This window comes from Meriones unguiculatus, chromosome 1 (genome assembly GCF_030254825.1).
Source record: "Meriones unguiculatus strain TT.TT164.6M chromosome 1, Bangor_MerUng_6.1, whole genome shotgun sequence".
In the NCBI taxonomy this organism is placed as follows: Eukaryota; Metazoa; Chordata; class Mammalia; order Rodentia; family Muridae; genus Meriones; species Meriones unguiculatus.
This window is the reverse complement of record NC_083349.1, coordinates 9,855,913-9,872,277: the sequence shown is the minus strand read 5'-3', so window position 1 is coordinate 9,872,277 and position 16,365 is coordinate 9,855,913. Positions and strand designations below refer to the sequence as shown.

General features: G+C 50.3%; 1 protein-coding gene and 1 long non-coding RNA gene across 3 annotated transcripts in view; one reads left to right on the top strand and one right to left on the bottom strand.

Annotated features, from left to right (window-relative positions):
• The window catches only part of LOC132653408 (uncharacterized), a 33,565-nt gene extending 20,908 nt beyond the window's left edge, over window positions 1–12,657 (bottom strand). Inside the window, exons 1-2 of the long non-coding RNA XR_009591154.1 lie at window positions 10,911–12,657; window positions 6,489–6,601 (exon numbers count right to left, since the gene is read on the bottom strand). This is a non-coding gene — a long non-coding RNA (uncharacterized LOC132653408). The remainder of the gene's footprint in view (window positions 1–6,488; window positions 6,602–10,910) is intronic.
• Window positions 12,658–12,663: 6 nt separating this feature from the next.
• Window positions 12,664–16,365, top strand: part of Chst15 (carbohydrate sulfotransferase 15) — an 80,337-nt gene continuing 76,635 nt past the window's right edge. The window contains exons 1-2 of one of the 2 annotated variants that reach the window (XM_060381254.1): window positions 12,681–12,797; window positions 13,204–13,547. The gene's annotated coding sequence lies outside the window, so the exon portion shown is untranslated. Of the gene's footprint in view, window positions 12,798–13,203; window positions 13,548–16,365 lie in introns of both variants that reach the window. The other variant, XM_021636539.2, reaches the window with a different exon arrangement.

The window sequence follows — 16,365 nt, the reverse complement described above, 5'->3', positions numbered from 1 at the left end:
CCATCCCCCTGGGAAGGAAAGCCAGACCATTAATAGTTTTGGGGCCTTCTTATAGCCAATCAATTCAAAATGCAACATTCCCTTTCGTGTTTCGACCAATAGATGCTTGCCAGGCAGGAATCCCCCTGCTTTGGGAGTGGTGGGAGGGACCGGAATCTTTAAATCACCCAACTAACCTGAGCATGAGGCTCTTGGCTCTCACTGCTTCAGTGGTGAGGGTGTGAGCCCAAGCTGCAGCTTGTAATAAAAAGATCCTCATGTGTTTTGCAAAGGACTCAACTCCTGGTGATGGTTTTCTGGGGTCTCTCAAATCGGGCACAACAGGTGCAGGCCCAAATTGGGACCATGGCAATGGGTTAGAGGAGCAAGGGTCAAAGGTGTCACCAGTGTGACCCTCCCTTCTCCTCAGGGGATTGTAGGCTAATCCAGGTCCAGGAGGGCAAAGGGAGTAGAAGCAACAGATGTGTGTGTGTGTGTGTGTGTGTGTGTGTGTGTGTGTGTTTGTGTGTGTTTGTATTTGTGGTGGGGGGGGTTTAGATGGTCCATAAGTATGACAGAATGATTGACGTCCAGAAGCAGTTTCATCAAGGCAGCTCAACTTTATCTGGGGTGAACAAGAGTTATATAGTTATTATGAGGTGGGTGAGGGGTTCCCAGGATATTGGCTAGGAGCTTAAGGTGCCAGGAATGCTTTACAATCCAGGAATTCCAGATACTTGTCCCACAGGTTCTTACTAGGAAAAAGGAAGATGAGCCTGCATTTTGGCCATGAGCTAAGTGACCTCTCTCTTAGCCCAAAGTGGAGGCCTTTTTTAGACACATCCTTCAGATGAGTTCACGTAGAGAGAAAGAAGCTCCCTGCTGAGGAAGTGAGTCTGATATTCTGTGCCTAGCTCAAGGACAGCTTTTGGACATGGTGGACTGCACCTCAAACAGCAGGGTCCTCCAACAACTGGGCAGAAGATTTTACAGCTTTTCATCCAGTGACTGCCATGCCTCAGGTGTGAGTCAGAGAGGCAGGATCAGCTTTGATGGACAACCAGAAGCTCAGTGGTGGATGTGCCAGCAACTGTAGAACTCAAGCCTTGAAGGCTTAGGATAAAGGCCTGACCATGGAGCTATCAGATGCTGGCTGTATACCACCCAGCTAACCAAACCTTGTTACTGGCTGCAGGGCCTTCCCTCCTGTCCTCCCTTCTTCCCAGCCTGGCTAAAGAAGCTGGGCAACAAAACCAACCATTTTTCCACAGACCAGAGACAAATGCATTCAGATTAAAAAGTTCATATGTTACCTTGGAGCCAAAATTCTGATTCTGGTTGTGGATAAGATTCCTAATGTGAACAAATCCAACCTGGGGATGACAGCCAGGGTAGGACACACACCCTATGCCAAGTGGCTTGTGCTTATAATCCAGAGGACCTGGACCTGAACACACAAACCTGTGTGCTACTGAGTAGTCTTTGTTTGTTTGTTTGTTTGTTTCTTTCTTTCACATTTTTCAAGACAGGGTTTCTCTGTGCAGCTCTGGCTGTCCTGAAACTTGTTCCTTATACCAGACTAGCCTCAATCTCAGTGATCTAATTGCCTCTGCCTCCCCGAGTGTCCATCACTGTGCCGGCTGAAGAATCACTTTTAAATAACTTCAAACTCAGGAACAAGATCCCACTGCCCTTAGGAGGAGCCCTCATCTTATTTCTGGAGTCATTTGGTTACTGGGGACTGTGATGGTTACTCTTAGCTGTCAACTTGACTACACCTGGAATTAACTAAAGTGCAAGTGGCTGACCACACCTGTAAGGACTTTTTCTTGATTAGATCATTTAAATTGGGAAGACTTACCCTAAATCTGACACATGCCTTCTGCCGATATCAGTGGTTCTCAACCTGTGGGCCAGGATCCCTTTTAAGGACAGAATGACCCTTTCACAGGGGTCATATATCAGGTATCCTGCATATCAGATATTTACATTATGATTCATAAGAGTAGCAAAATTATAGTTAGGAAGTAGTGATGAAATAATTTTATTGTTGGGGGTCACCACAACATGAGGAACTGTATAAAGGGTCATAGCATTAGGAAGGTTGAAAACCACTGGCCTACGTAAAGAACATAGAAAAAGGAAGCGCTTGCTCTTTTCTTGCTTGCCTTTACTCTTGCTGGCATTAAGAGCCTACTTTTTTAGGATTCTGGTGTATACTTCAGACCAGCTGAGACATCCAACTTCATGAACTAAACAGCTCTTGGATTCTTGGGGTTTCTAATGGGAGACAGCCATTGTTGCAGTAGTCCGACCACAGCCTGTAACCCATTCTAATAAGCTAATAGAATCCATTCAATCAGCTCTGGGTCTCTAGAGAACCCTGACTAATACAGAGACACATTTGAATAACATTTTTTGCAAATGCGTCAAGTCCTGCCTTTCACTCTAGCCATTTCACAGATAGTGAAGGAGAGCCAGAGGGCTAAGTTACTAAGTTACTAAGGAAAAAAGGTGGGGATGGAAAAGGGAGCCAGAAGCTGGCAAATATGAATCCTGGCTGCCTCTTGCTCTTTGCAGAGGATACCACAAGCCTGCTAGAGTCATGGAGGACAACCCTACCCCTAAGGAATCCCACAGAGAAGTGGCAGGCTGGGAAATGAAGCTGCGCCTGCAAAGCCCTCTGGCCAGGCGAGAGGCCCTGGTGCTTTTTGTTAGACAGAAGACCATTCTACAGTAAATACTCCTCACACAGGCCAGAGAAGTTACCATGGTTGGCTCCTGCCCAGCAGAGCTGAGTCAGCAGGAATTCTGCCAAGGTGCAGCAAACCTCGTGTCCTGTGGGTTCCCTGTGTTGATATATATATATATTTCAAGCTGTGGCTGAGAGCTTGAAGGCTGCCAAATGTGCAGTCGACACGCTATGCTACCCTGTTGGTTCCAGGTCCTATTCAGGGGTGAGTAGATGCAGCATGGATGGGCTGGCCATCTTGGGAAGGGGTCAAAGCAAGTTTCTTGTTTATGAAGTGAGTCAAAGAATACCAACTCCCCAGAGGGAGGAGGACCTTGAGATTTCCCAAGGGTGGAGGGTTCAGCAGGACCAGCTTTAGATTTGCTTTTATCTGTTTATTTATTCATTTGCCTAGCTGGGCATTGACTCCTGGCCTTGAACATGCTAGGGAAGTGTCCTAGCACTGAGTCACACCCTCAATCCTGCATTATTAACTATAGTTAATATATTATTATTAACTACTATTAACTATATTTATTAACTATAGTTAACAATAGATAGATATAGTTAATAATATAGATATAGTTACAGATAGATAATATAGATAATATAGTTCTCTGATCTTTTCTCAAGCTGCTGCTAACTTTTTCAAACAGTGCACTATTATTTCCTCTGTGAACCTTTGGATTAATGAGCTGGCTTAAAGGACCAGACTGATAAGGAAGAAGCCGTGAACTGTAAAGCTATAGGGAAAATCAAAACATTATTATTTTTGGTATGGGGTAGGTCCTGAGCAGTTAAGGGACCTCGTTTCTTATGATCTAGTTTTAGCTTCTCTATCAGGACTTCATAGAAAGGGGCTATATCCATGGGATGGATCTTGTTCACAATTAATACTTCAAAGAGCTCGGGATAGAGCTCAGGTGGTAGAGTACTTTTGTACTATGTGTGAACTGGGTGTGGTGGGGTGGTACACGTGTGTGATCCCAGCTCTAGAGGCAGGAGGATCAGAAGTTCAAGATCATCTTAGACTATATAGCAAGTTTGAGGCCAACCTAGTCTATATAAACCCTACCTTTAAAACTATCTATCCTATATCCTATCTATCTATCTATCTATCTATCTATCTATCTATCTATCTATCTATCTATCTATCTATCTATCTAATCTATCAATAAATCTATCTATCATCTCTCTCTCTCTCTCATCTATCCACCTACATCCCAACAGTCTCTGTGAGTATAACCTCAACTCTTCCATCTCCTATTCAGTTCTATGATTGAACTGGAAGGGGCCTATACAAGCCTCAGGAGGGAAAACTTAGGCTAGTTGAGGACAAGACATGTAGGCTGCAGCACTCCAGAGGGCAGGCCCTGCACCACATCTGGGCAGCACAATTGTGCTGGCCCTGGTCGTGGGCAGTGGGTGGCCAGTCCTGACAACAGAGTGAGAGGGAGCTGGCCCTGCCACTTGTCTTCTGTGAGGTGGCGTGCGCATGGGTGTGCGTGCGATGTACTCTTCCCCCTTCTCCCTCACCACCTGCGGCATTCTGTGGAACTGGCTCTGAGGTCATGAGATCAGGTGAGCTGGCTCTGCCCCTTTCCTGCTGCAGCACTGAGAGAGTGGGCCCTTCTCCTTGCCTGGGCAGCCCAGTAGTACTGGCCCCAGTGGAGGGGGCACATATGAACCAGCCCCGAGGTCAAGAGCATGGGAGAGCTAGCCCTGCCACTCTTCTGCTGTGAGGTAGCCTGGGCTGGGGGGAAATGCCCTCCAACCCCAATCCCTTGCCACTTGAGGCAGTCAGGAGGACTGACTAGGGTCATGAGAGTGGGTGAGCTCTCCTTGCTCCTCCCTGGCTGCAGCACTCTGGAGATTGGGCCCTGCACCTCGCCTGGGCAGCACAATAGGGCTGGCCTTGGTTGATGGGGTGCAGATGAGCCAGTCCCTAGGGTGAGAGCATGGGAGAGTTGGCCCTACCACTCATGTGCCATGAGGTGGTAACGGGCGTGGGTGTGATGCTCCTCCCCTCTTGCCCCTAATCACCTGCAGCAGTCAGGACAACCGGCTCTGAGGTCATGAGGTCACGGCAGCTGCAGCAAGGAGGTGAATGGCACTGCATCTCTGGGCAGCACAGTACAGCTGGCTCTGGTGGAGGGGAGACAGGTGAGCCAGCCTTGAGCTTGGGAGAGCTGGCCTCAGCATTCAACTGGTGTGAAATGGCGTGGGTCCAGGGGTGATGCCCTCTCCCTTCCCGCTTGCCACCTACTGTAGCCAGGAGAGCTGGCCCTGGGGTCATGAGAGCAGGAGAGCTATCCCTGTCCCCTCACTGGCTATAGCACCCTGGGGAGTAGGCCCTGCACCTTGGCTAGACAACACAGTAGAGCTGGCTCTGACGGTGAAGGCATTTGTGCACCAGCCCAAGAGTGTAAGTGTGGGATAGTTGTCCCGGCCCCTTGCAGGAGGTAGTGCGTTGGAGAATGGGCTCTTGTGCCTTGACTGGGCAGCACAGCGGAGACATGGCTGTGGGAAAACCACCCCAAGGTCATGAAAGCAGGAAAGCTAACCCTGCCTCCTGTAGATGGTGGTATCGGGTGGCCTAGCGGGAACAGTGCTGGTGAGCTTGCCCTGGTGGTACGGATAAGGGAGAGCTGGCATGCTGACCAGCTTGGCTTGCCACCCAGGTCTAGCTCCAGGGCTCTGAGTTGGTCCATCCCAAAATCTATATCATCTTGAGTGGTCGGGACATGTGAAGGGGCCAGTCCTGCCCATCTAGGGCTGCAGGACGTTCATGACCCAGGGCAACAATGGGATGACCCAGAGGAGGCCTGATGAGGATACACTATTGATGGTATCAAAGAAGGCAGAGATCTGGTGCCAGACTGACTCACCGCAACGAACATTTGCAAGTGGAGATGTGTGGCTAGAGGGATAGACCATGGGACACACTGTGACAGTCTATGCTTTCCACAATGAGATGCTTTTTTATATGTTTTGTTGTTGTTGTTTGTTTATGTGTGCGTTTTATTATGGGGGAAAGTTGCAAGGGCAAAGGGTGGAGATGAAGGGACAGGAAGATGAGTGGGACTGGGGTGCATGATGTGAAACTCACAAGGGATCAATAAAAAGTTAAAAAAAAAGTGTAGGCAGGCTCAGTGTGGCAGCCCATGCCTTTAATCTTAGTTCTTGGGGGGACAGAGGCCAGACTGCTCTACATAGCAGGTTGAAGATCAGCCAGTGAAGCATAATGGGACCCTGTGGAAGAAGAAGAGGAGGAGGAGGAGGAAGAGGAGGAGGAAGTAGTGGTGTAGGCAAGTATCTGTTTCAGGGGATTTAATACAAGAGGGAACCTCAACCAAGTAAACACTTGAGAGAGTGGGCCCCTGTGCCTTGACTGGACAGCACAGTGGACATGGCTCTGGAGGCCTGGCTCCAGAAAACCACCACTGAACTGTAGGCAAGCCTGTGGAGCATTTTCTTGATTGATGGCTGATATGGAATGGCCCAGCCCATCGTGGGCAGTGTCACCCCCTGGGCAAGTGGCCTTGGAGTGTATAAAAAAGTGAACTGAGCAGGCCAGGAAGAGCAAGCTGCTTTGGGTCAATGTTTTGTCACAAGTAATAGAAACTCTAATTAAGAAAAGAAAGGCGGAGCCAGGAGGGCAGGAGTGAGTCCAACTTCTTCTTTCTGGCACAGAGGTCCTGTCTGAATTAACTTGAGAAGCTGACATGAGAGGGAACCAGAAAAGAGGTAGGCCCACAGTTATGGGGGAGGTCCTTACCTGGCTATACAGACCTCAGTTGTCTTGTTGGTGCCATGGAGGCTTGAGACATGAGTGTCAAGGGTTTTAACTACAGGGTTGACAGATAATGTTTGGGGGAGATCCTGGTGTACCTAAAGGAAGAAACAGTCAATCATTGGGAGGCCAAGGGAGAAAAAGGACAGTTAGCAGGAGAAGGCTAAAGTGACAGCCCAAAGGGAGGATGGACATGGGTCTGAGGGAGCCCGTGACATAGAACCTATCAGGACCCAGGACTCTATATTTTAAAACTCCCCAGAGACTTCATGACGAGTCAGGCGTGGGAGCAGGACGACAGCTCACTGGCCTGGGATAACTCAGTGTCAAGACCTGAAGACACTTGGGCAGGTATAAGTGACAGCATCACAGAATTGGGGTGGTGGGAGTTGAATCCACACCAAGGAGCAGCAGGGGAAAAGTACACATCACAGTCAGCTCCCAGCACCCGCCTGTGGGCGTCATTCCTATTATCCTCCCAAGCACCACTTTGTAACATTTGACTGCATTACACCCTCACTCAGGAAAATGAAATTTATTTAGAAGGTGCAGGCAATTTCACATTTAGGCCGGTGATGACGCTCACAATTTACCATTTCTTTCCTTTTCCTTTTTCTGGTTCTTTTGTTTTTTGAGACAGGGTTCCTCTGTGTAGCCTTGGCTGTCCTGGACCTGCTTTATAGACCAGGCTGACCACACAGAGGCTGAACTCAGAGATCCTGAGAGATGCCTGCCTTGGCCTCCCCAAGGGCTGGGATTACAAGCGTGCACACCCAGCTCAACAGCTCATTTTGTTGTTGGGTGGATTGTAGATCTCATGGCAGAAGCAAGTAAGTAAACCACTCTCAGCTGTAACCTTGATCTTATTGGCAAAATGTCTATTATGCAGCTAAAAACATCTAGTTAATAGGCACTGCCCTTCAACAACCAGTAGCACCTGAGTCCTGGGTGGTGATAACAGTGACATTATGTCTCTTTTATCGCCCCTGGGTTCTTTATGCTGCCAATTACAGGGATGTAATTTCTCCCTCTGACTTCTGAGACCATGCTCCCATCCTCATTTGGTTTTCCTTCGCAGGGCTCTGATTGTGCTTGTAGCATTCCCAAGTTTCACTGCTGGAGAGAAGATCTGATTTTTAGGAAACAGGGACGATCATAGGAGGTAAAGGTTGGCAGACAAGTCAAGCAGGTGACTCCCATAGGGCCACTTGCCAAGCACCTGGGGGTGGGGGTGGGGCGTGTCTGCAGCACCAGACCCCAAGCTATGGGCTGGGAGTGCAGTAACACACAAGACCCCAGCGCTCCACAAGACTCTGAAATCTCAACAATCCGGCAGTGTGTTTTTGGAATAAGTAAACTGCCTGCCTGCTCTGCTGGAGCAGAGAGCTTTCATGTTTGAGCGCATGTTTGCTTAAAACTAGCTCAGGTCCTTCTTCCCCAGTGCTCAATGCCAAGTCAACTCTGCTGATTTAGAAAACATCTTACTATCCTGAATCCTGTAGAGGGTTCGGGTCGGGTGTAGGAAATTTTCACAAGAACCCAAATTTCACGTCGATTTGTGATGGATTAGCATACCAAAATTGGCTTAAAGTGCACTTAATGGATGCATTACTGAGGGAGGGATCCGCCCAACCGGAGGGTTTCTAAATTTATAAAACTGAAATGCACTTCGGGTTACTGAGAAGTCTAAATTTGTCAAAGTCACAGGGTGGGAGGCAGGTCGTTGCAGGAATCCGAAGCCTGGGCTGCCAAAACCAATCTGAAGCCCCTGCAATGACCTCTAGGGCCCCTAGGCCAAGCCCTTTTCATGTCAGAAGCAGGATCCGTGCCCCATGTGTACTAAGCCCCGACATGAGTGAGGGACAGAAGGTGACAGGAAATAGTAATGATGGGTTTGCCTACGGTTAACTAGATGCCACGGGCACTCGTATACACTAATGGTACAGGAGTGACCTTAGGTCTGTTTCTGCTTGCTTGATTTCTGAGCCTCAGTCTGCCAGCCTGAAGGATGGGCTTATGCAGTAGTGATTGTTGGGAAGGATTAAGGATGCAGGATGGGAAAATACTGCTTGTCTTGTGGGGTTCTTTGGAAGTCCCTTTAGGAAGAGAATGGACCTTAGTTATCTCAGTGGCTCCCTCTTTGTCCTAGTGTATGGCACACAGTAGGTGTTCAGAGACTGTTTACAGACTGAATGAATCAGTGAGCTAGTAGTGGAACCATCGGAAGGGCTATGGTGGGGTCCCTGTTACAATGCTCTGCTATCCTTGTGCTGACCCTTATAAAGTCTTTATTCAAGCTATAGTTGTCACTCATTTACCTCATAAATAATTATGTGGCAACTATATGCAAAACTTTCAATAATGATTCTTGCTAATAATAGCTAATACTTTGATTCCTAATAATTGCACTTATTTTTCTGCTCTTAAAGATTTATGCTTATTTTATGAATGTGTGTGTTTTGTCTGTGTGTGTGTCTGTACATCATGTGAAAGAAGTGCCTATGGATGCCAGAGAGGACATTGCATGCCCTGGTATTGGAGTTTCAGATAGCTGTGAGCCACTATGTGAGTGCTGAGAACTGAACCCTGGTCCTCTGTAAGAACAGTCAGTGCTCTTAACTGCTGAACCATCCCTCTCTCCCACCCCTGTGCTTAGCATGTTTCAAAATTTGCCATAAACCCATTGCTGTAATGGACCAGTCAACTACTGCCATAATAATGCTGTGTAAGAAAACAGTTAACAAGTCAGCACTTTTCCTACCCTGCTTATGTGTGTCTATGTTACTTGGAGTAGCTCAGAGTACAGCTGGAGCTGGGGTGACTTGGCTGCAGGGTACAAGCTGTACTCAGGCCTGCTTTATGAGTGTTCATTCTGGAGTTTTGCTGAAAAAGAAAGCTCCTACCCAGTCCCACGGGAGCTCTCAGAGACTGGGACACCACCAAAGGAGCACGCATGGTCTGGACCTAGGCCCCCTGCACACATGTAGCCTAGGGGCCACTTGGTCTTCATATGGGGTGCCTGGGGAGTGGAGAGGGGGGCTGTTTCTAAATGGACTCTATTGCCTGCTTTTGGATCATTTCCTCCTGGCAGGGCTGCCTTGCCTGGCCTCAGGGGATGAGGATAAGAGCAGTCCTGGTGTGACTTGATGTGCTGGGAAAGGTTAATATGGGGGGGCTCCCCTTTTCTGGGGGGAAAGGGAGAGGGGAAGGGGGAAGGAAGGGAAAGGGGAAGGAATGGATGGGGGGACTGGGAGGAGGAGAGGGAGGGGGCACCTTTGGGATGTAAAGTAAATAAACTAATATAAAATTAAAGGAAAGAAAAGAAAGCTCCCATTTAAGATGTGCTCTTTATAAGGTGGGCCACGAGAATACTACAAAGCAAGCCCAGCCTTGCAAGAACATTTCCAGACTCTGTCACAGTTGTTACCCAATGTCTCACTGTCAAACCAAACCAAAACAAAAAAAATGAAGTCAGAAGTTAAGTCATGGAGGGGTGCATCCTGTACACCACAAGGTGGTTGGTGGTAAGGAGAGATATATGTCACAGTGTTTGGAAGTGTGTCTGCCAGGAGGCCATATGGTGAAATGTGAAGCCCATTGTGACACATTAAAGGGAGAAATTTCACTCACCTTTCATAAGACTGCCACTCAACTGTAGCAGTTTTGGAGGTAGGGCCTCTGGGAGTTAATCAGAATCAACTAAGGTCATCAGAGTGGGAAGCTCTGTGATTAGATACTTGTGACTTTATATGAAAAGGGACACAGACCAGAACACACACAGCCATGTGGCCCCCTGCCGTGTGACGGACTGACCCACCCTGGGAGTCTGCCAGCAAGAAAATAACTGCCAGATACTGGCTCTTGAGCCTCCAGGAGCATGAAGTAAATAAACCCCTTTTCTTTACGGTGCTACCCAGCTTCAGGCATTTTGTTATAGTGGCATGAAATGTACTAGTGTGACCACTGTGGAAGACTGAAGAGCTGGGATCAATAACTCAGTGTACCACTAGCAGCTCAGAAAGAAGTGATTCACCCAGAATTACTCAGTAGGTGTTGGAAGTAGGATATGAGCCTAGGCAACCTGGGAACGAATGCCTGGGGAGGAAATGCTTTATTGTCTTAAACCTTTCTGCATTTTTTTCTTTTTCTCCTCCAACCCCTCTTCTGTCTCTGTCTCTGTCTCTCTTTCTCTCTCCAAGACAGGGTTTCTTTGTGTAGCCTGGGCTGTCTTGGAACTTGCTCTATAGACCATAGCCCAGGCTGGCCTCAAACTCACCGAGATCCACCTGCCTCTGCCTCCTGAGTGCTGGGATTAAAAGCATGTGCCACCGCCGACCAGCTCTGCATTTACTTCTTACTCATGAATTGCTGAAGGCCTGCCAACACCAGCTTCTCTCATGTACTTACCCATCCATCTCTCTCTCCCTCTCTTCATTCACACAGGGCATCTGGGTGCTGCCAGAGCTTTTCGGAATAACGGGCTAATTTTGAAGTTAATGTTGAGGGAGAGAAATGAAAAGCCTTCTCCAGGTAATCTCAGGAACATGTATAATGCCGTTGGAAAGTCCCGGTGGAACTCATATCAAAGCAGCGCAGGGATTTTACCTAAAAACAATTTGCTTGCATGTCAGCTGTGATTTCTCACACCTGAATTTGAAAGTCATCTGGGTGGGCCCAGCGCCATCCCCATAATGGGGCATGTATTGGAAAGTCCCCATACGTGTGGCCCAGGGATCATGTTCCACACACTCTTACAGGAGGGGATTTCCTCCTTGCTGTTTCCAAAGAACCTTCCCTGTGTTTGCTTAAACCGGCTGCATGCCCTGGTCTGACAGCTGCCTGGCCCAGGACTTCGCTTGCAGGCGCCTGCACAACCCACCCTCTTAAACAGCAACCTGCACTGTGTCCCAGTGCAATTACTCGAATATATAAACCTTACTGAAAGGCAGTCTTTTCTCCGGAGCTAATAAATAAGCCCCAAAGCCACAACGTGTGTAAGACCATGAAAAATGGCATCATTATCTATTGGGAATTGTGAACTCTGCAAAAACCAGCTCATTGTATTTTTAGAAAAAAAAAAAAAAGGTTTTTGTTTAAAAAAATAATAAAGACCTCCAAATCACTAAGCCGAGGGGGGTAGCGGGAGGGATGCAATCCAGTCTGCTGACTGGGAGGGCAGTCTCGTTGCTTCATTAATCTCTCTTTGCAGACTTTTATGTAAGAGGCAGTATTCGTTGGGAAACAAGACAGGGGTTTTGAAGAACTCCCCTGTCATCCAGGGTTCCCATCTGCAGTTATAATCCTCTGATTGTGACCTCTGAATCAGTTGCCATGGATGCTGAGCCAGAAGTTTATGACTTCAGGGTGGTAATAGCTCCTAGGGGGTGAGGTGGAATCTCAGGCAAGAAAGAAAGGGGGACTCACATTGTCTAGAATCCCCTTTCGCACGTGTCCCCAGCATTCTACAGTTTAGAGAGCATTTTTTTTTTCCTGGTTGCTTTCAAGAAACCAGGTGCTACCTTCTGGCCATGGGAACATGGTCAGGCCAAAGATGGCTTCTATCCTGTTCCCCAGAGTCTGGGCTTGGTGCTCCAAAGGCTGTCCCAAACAAGTCCTAAAGAGTTGAAAGTGTCTTTACATTAACAGATTTTATTTCATCTTCAGCCCACGGCCGAGGGGTAGATCACTGGAGCCCTTCCTTGGAACAGCTCCCATGGGCCACTGCAACAGACCCTGGCACTCGGGGTCCTGCAGAGCCTTACCTTTCAGAAGAAGCAAACCTTACAGGCCTAAGAGCTAGTCAGCCTTCGTAGGATGCAAAAATACAACAGAGGGCGCCGAAACCACCAGAGTCAATGGTGCTGAATATCAACGTATGGGCTGTCTCTAGATCGTCAAGTTCCTTAAAACTGCCTCCAGTAGCCGGGTCACTGCCATACACACCAGTTTCGGTTTTGCCTTTTCGGAGTTACTGCAACACACAAACTGTATTTACTTGCAGGGCGAGGGGCGGGGACCAAACCCACCGCTCTGCGGGGCGCGCACGCCTTGATCTTGCATTCCAGACTCGAGCTGATGTGTGTCAGCGCGACATGGGGCGGGGATGGGGTGGGGGGGAGGGTTCTGTTCAGAGGTTTCATTCGCCATCTGCAAGTCACTCCCAAACTTTTCCTCTCAGCGCTCAGGGAAGTCAGGTTGACGAGCCCTGGATGCGGGGCGCTAGGCGCGGGGCTGGGCGCGCGCTCCCGCGGAGTCAGAGCTGCAAGGCTTCCGAGCTCTTCTGGGGGTTTTCAGGTACAAGTTGGGTGCCGGTTGACTGGGCTGGGGGCGGCGAGAAGCTGAGGGCGGAGGTTTGGCTCTGGTTTCGGTGCCCCTCTGCGGGTTCCGTTCGGGTTGGCCGGGACTGGGTGCTGGGAGTCCGGCCGGCGTGGGCTGCGCGCAGCCTCACTCCCCGCGCGGAGGTTCCCCGGCGCGGAGGCGGCGGCGGCCCAGGCAGACAATGAACTTGCAGCGCGCCGAGCTCTGGCAGGTTTGGGCCCGCACCCCTCGGTAAGGCCTCCTCGTTCCAGGCACGGTCCTCAGTAGGGGGCGTCCCTTTCACTGAGAAGTCCTGGCCGCGCTCTGGGTGCCCAGCACGCTCGGGGACCCCGCGGGAAGGACTGCCGGTGTCGGCGCCGGGGCTCACACGTCCCCTCCCTAGACAGAGCGAATGTGGCCCGAGCTCCGAGACAGAGGACCGGGTGGTGGCGTGGTGGCGCTGTGGACAGCTAGAGGCCGGCGGAGGACGCACGCCGCGGGGCACGCACCGGCTGGCTGTCCCGCAGAACCGCCCCAAGGAGTCAGAATCCGCGCAACCCTGGGCCAGCCAGCCGTGGTAGCTGAGGGCGGAGGACGGCTGGATATAGGACCAATGGACAGACAAGTTGGTGATTTTCTGGAGCGAGCTCGCTGCAGGCAGAACGGGGGACCGGGATTCTCTTAGCCGTGCTCACCGCCCCTCCCCCAAACACTTTGGGGGAAGTTTCCAGGCGCAGCCTGGGGCAGGTACGTGAGCATCTGCTACTGTCTCTGGGTACTAATCAGAGCCGCCTCGGGAACCGGGGTTCTAGCCGCACTGCCGCTCCAGGCGGGAAGGCACGTGTGGGTCTCGGGGAGCAGCCCCAGGCTTCGGCTTCTGTGGGACCAGGGTTCCCGAGGAGGGACCTTGGGGACAGGTCCGGGAGGAACCGAACTTTTTTTTTTTTAAAAACTCGCTGCCCTTTCTCTGTCCCTTAGTCCGTGAAGGGGCCTGACTTGGGAGTCACGGCGCTGTCCCCGGCCAGATGGGGAGCAGAGAGCTGAACAAGGCTGGTCTGAGCCGAGCCCTGGGGCGGCGGCGGCGGCGAGCCGGGAAGGCAGCGGCCCGGACGCGGGGGCGACTCTGGGGCTGGCTAGAGCGTGCTCATCGGTGGGGCTGTGTGCGCCGGTGGAGAGGAAGCGGGTGCTGTGATGGCTGGTGGTGGGTCTTGGCGCACTTGGCCGGGTGGAGTCCCAGATGGCGCCGGGGCGAAGGGAGCCAGGCTGTGCAGGGAATGAATGGAGATCTGTGGAAACGCCGTCTTTCTCCTTCAGGCGAACTGATTGGCCGGCTTGCACTCATTTGTGTCCATGTTTAGGACTCCGAGGTCCTTCGCACCCTTGTTTGACTGCCTCACCGCGGTCCGAGTGTCCACGTTGCCTGCTTATCCTGAGCCCCAGAGCGGCTCGGTGCTGGGGCTGGGTTGCTTGCTGCTGGTAGCTGGACATTGGCGCCTCCAGAAAGCATGCTTCACGGAGGTGTCGAATATGGGGGTTGGAGCTAGCTGCTGGGGGCCACCTTGCCCTACATCTCCTAGTAGATCTGCTGGACTCTCACTACGTCCATGTTAATGGCATTGGGTTTTCAGGAATGAAGTTCAGAAAAGCGTTTCGAGGAGCGAGGGGCCAGTGACTCTGTGCTTCTTCAGACCGGTTAGGGTGGGCCCAGTGCCTCTGTTAGGAAGGCCTAGCTTTCCAGTGAAGAGTGGGGCTCACATCCTGGGGTTAGGGTGATCGTCCCAAATGTCCATCTGAGAACATCTGTATCCATCCCCACTCTGTGTGCCATGGTGGAAAGCCTAGACGCTTTCCCAAAATTTGTCGTGGAACCTCTGCTCGAAATCTGAATTTTCCCTTCAGCTGACCCATCGCAAAATCAAGACCCGCCCCCCCCTTCAGAATATGGCATTTACAAGTGTTTGTTGAACCAGGATCTGTTGACTGATGTGTGAACACACACACATCGTATGGGTTTGTTCAGAGTAGCCTAGGAGTAAAAGTGCTTTATAATTGGCTTGGTCTTGACCAACAAGTTTGCTCCCTCTACCCCCAAACTAAAGAAAAACTGAGGATGATTTTTTTTTTTCTTGCCACCACAAGTGATGGAGTTTGGAGAGGAAGTGGCTTGCTATTGTTTCTCTACTAGGGCAGTAGTGAACAGGAAGTGAGGCTTGAGGTCCAGCCTTCCTCCCAAGGTCTTGCTCCCCAGAGAGCTATCTCAGGGTCTCCTGAAGGAAACACTGCTGAGGAGGCTGTGGGGAGCAGAGAGCTGAACAAGGCTGGTCTGTCATGCTTTCTTTCTGATGCACCCAGAACCTGGACCACTGTGTGAGCCAGGGATGCAGTGCTGTTAACCGCCAGAGTTCATTCTTCATCCTTTCTTCCCTTGTGTCTGAAGAGGGGCCTTGCTTTTTCACATTCCCAAGAGATTAATCCTTGCATCAGGAAGGAGACACACTTGAGGGGAAGGTTGCAGCCAGGGGCAAGGGGGCTTGTTTATTCAATGCCTTGAGAAGGAATTAAGAAACAATCTCAAGTTGGGCCCTATGAGTTGGAGAACTTCTGAAGCTGGAGAGAGCAACCTGGAGAGGGGATTGGGGTGTGTGTGGAGATGGAGATGCCCTGAGCAAGTGAGTGACGGTGGAAAGCCTCCACCCAGCTCTAGCCAGCTGGGAAAAAGCAGAGTCCATGGGTCTTGTTAATTTCAAGACAGTTTTTAAGCTGGAAGTGTAGGCTGGAATCTAAAGATGATAGATAGAGGTGAGATGGTGGGGGTGGGGTGGTGTTGGGGTCCCTTACTCAGTTTAGAGCTCAATATCTGGCCCTGGGTTAACATGCCAGAGAAGACTCACACTGGTACAGGGAGGTGACGGTCCAAAATGGACTATTATTGCACTGACGGCTACTCGTTATGCCTGGGCCTAGACGGGACCTGCCCAGGCTCCTCCACATGCTGTGGGTCATGTGTCCCATAGCTAATCTGTGTGTCCCCATCATGGTCGTGGGACTTTGCATGAAACTTCTTGTACACTGGTTTACTGAATAGACCCACAGTTGAGCCTAGTGATGGCCAGGGGAGAAAACAGGCAAAGTCTCTGCTCTCTCTTAGGAGGGGCACACAGACATTCAGGTGTCAGACAAATGATCCTTAGTTGCAGGCCTAGGAGCAAGAATGTGGCAAAACGAGTGGCAAAACAGTGGCAAAAGCCAATGTTCCATTGATCCCCCCTCTTTCTCTCTTGGTTTTTGGAGAGAAGAATTCTCTGTGTAGCCTTGGCTGTACTGGACTCACTTTGTAGACCTGGCTGGCTTCAAACTCACAGAGATCCTCGTGCGTCTGCCTCCCCAAGTGCTGGGCTCACAGGTGTGCGCCACCATGCCCAGCTAATTCTGCATCTTCCTAACCACACACTTTGTTTCAGAACTGTTTTTTGCTCTAGGACAGTGGTTCTCAACCTTCCTAATTGCTGTGATCCCTTCATACAGTTCCTCATGTTGTGGTGAACCCCCCTGCCCCAACCAAAAT